The sequence below is a fragment of the Triticum dicoccoides genome, chromosome 2A (assembly GCF_002162155.2).
Source record: "Triticum dicoccoides isolate Atlit2015 ecotype Zavitan chromosome 2A, WEW_v2.0, whole genome shotgun sequence".
NCBI classification, from domain to species: Eukaryota; Viridiplantae; Streptophyta; class Magnoliopsida; order Poales; family Poaceae; genus Triticum; species Triticum dicoccoides.
The window spans coordinates 143141826-143144001 of NC_041382.1; the positions used below are offsets into that span (position 1 = coordinate 143141826).

The window sequence follows — 2176 nt, forward strand, 5'->3', positions numbered from 1 at the left end:
CTAGAACAAGCATGAGGGAAAAGGTATGAGAAGGGGTCAGAGGGGAGTAAAACACAATGATGCGGAAGGAATACCATGGGGAAGAGTCAATCGGCAGCAGCCTTTGTGGCTTCCATGTTGAGCTTGGCGTCGGTGCTGCCACAGGTTAGATCTGAGCAGGCGATGAGGAAGAGTGTGAGGAGATGGATGGATAAGACGAGAGGAGAAGGAGAGGATAAGGGTGTCTTGCCTGGTGGGGGGCTCGGAGGTGAGAGTTACCGTCATCGGGGCATAGGTAGGTTGCGGCTGGGCCGCATAGTTTTTTGATGGCCCATGTATCATTTAGTCAACCCATGAGCAGCAACGCTTGTGCCCCATGAGGAGCCGAATATAAAGCGGCAGCGAACGGATCCACCGAATCTTTTTCCTTTGTCCTTTTCTTCATTTATTATTTGTTTTTTCCTTGTTTTCTAATTTCTTCTACTGTTTTCTTCTACTTAAGCCTAGTAAGATATATAGCTAGGTTGAGCATGTAGGGTTTATGAGTGTGGTAGGGACGATACTACCATTATAATTGCACATACCTGGGCCTAGAGATGCAACGGCCGAGGAAAATCTGGGTGTAGGTTTATCCTAAAAAGGAAGAAAAGCTAGTGTGGGTTTATCCTAAACGGGATTTTCTTCTTTAGAGCAGGTATCTTAGTAAATTAAAATAGTCATGAGGTACAGAGGGCACACCAACAAAGGGTTAATAACGATATCCATAGAGCACGAAAATAGCCTAGTTCAGATCATAAATAAGGAAATGTATGATTGGGGGTTGCCAAACACTTGGTTTGCAAACATGCGACAAACATAGTAACAGGCTATTCTGGGCACTTGGCCAATCGTGTGAAAACAGCAATGGCAAAGCAGTTTTCACTTGTCTTTGTGCACAGGGCTTTAGTTGTTAGATCCAAATCAGCGAAGTGCAGCCTCCATGGTGTTAGCATGTGCAATCGCAAGAGCATCATCATCAACATTAGTGGACGCAGATCCCTGTGACATGGGCAACTTAATTATTAGGAATTCCGAAAGAAGAAACCATGGAAAAGAAAGAAGAATCTAAATTTAGTAGAAATACTAATAGCAAATGAAAGATAGGATTTAGCAAAGTTAGCGTTATGACCTGCCCATAATCTTTTTTCTGCCAAACAAGGATATGTGCATGGGGCAGACTCCTCTTCTGGAAGTCCACGGAGTGGAGGACTGGAAAACAAGAGGGCAAGTGAAGAACAGGGAAATTAAGATGCATGGAGAAGAAAAAGTTAAGGAAACCAAGGGAAGACACTGGCTACATTACCAGTAACTACATGCCCAAACACCTGTCCAGTCTTAATTTTTTCCACGTACTCAAGGAGTTTCAGTTGATACACTTGAGCAGTAAAATCAGCCTCATCGACTGCCTGTTGTCCATGCTCAAGACCCTGAACTATCTAAGGCCAGTTTGAATCATACGTGAAGTCTGTGAATATATCAGGTGAGCCATGGACACGTGAAACAGCAACAGCATTGTGGAAGTTTCCAGTCATGCAGCGAAGTTTGCCTGCATAAGATATTGGCATTATATTTTTCTTGTTGACCTCAGACTCGGTAGCTCTATCAAATCCATTAGCATCAGCAACATACTGGTGATTTTCAGTGTTCATGTTGTCGTGAAGATTTTTACAGCATGTTAGTTGAGAAGTGAGAATATCATGCAGTGGTGTAATGGTGTTTCATCGAAGGCAGGAAAGCACATACACGAGGTAAATAGCAAGCAGAGACGACAGGATAGCAAGCAATCTATGGTTAATATAAGTAGATGAATCTTCTATATTTATAGATGGATGAAGCAAAATGTGCGGTGCTTGGTGAGTAATAGTCGATTTAGTAGTTGGTATATGTAATTTTATGAGCATGAACAAGCCAGGAAAATAAAGAATTTGCTGCAGTATAAGAAAACCATGAACTCGAGCGGAGTGCTTGAAGGAAATATGCCCTAGAGGCAATAATAAAGTTATTATTTATTTCCTTATTTCATGATAAATGTTTATTATTCATGCTAGAATTGTATTAACCGGAAACATAATACATGTGTGAATACATAGACAAACAGAGTGTCACTAGTATGCCTCTACTTGACTAGCTCGTTGATCAAAGATGGTTAAGTTTCCTA

At 41.6% G+C, this 2176-nt stretch overlaps 1 long non-coding RNA gene across 1 annotated transcript; it reads right to left on the reverse strand.

Annotated features, from left to right (window-relative positions):
- Nucleotides 1-724: 724 nt before the first annotated feature.
- On the reverse strand, nt 725-1450 carry LOC119359180. Its single transcript, XR_005172405.1, has 3 exons — nt 1322-1450; nt 1148-1227; nt 725-1017 (listed from the first exon to the last, which is right to left on the reverse strand). It is a non-coding gene; the product is annotated as an uncharacterized LOC119359180 (long non-coding RNA).
- Between the last annotated feature and the right edge of the window lie 726 nt (nt 1451-2176).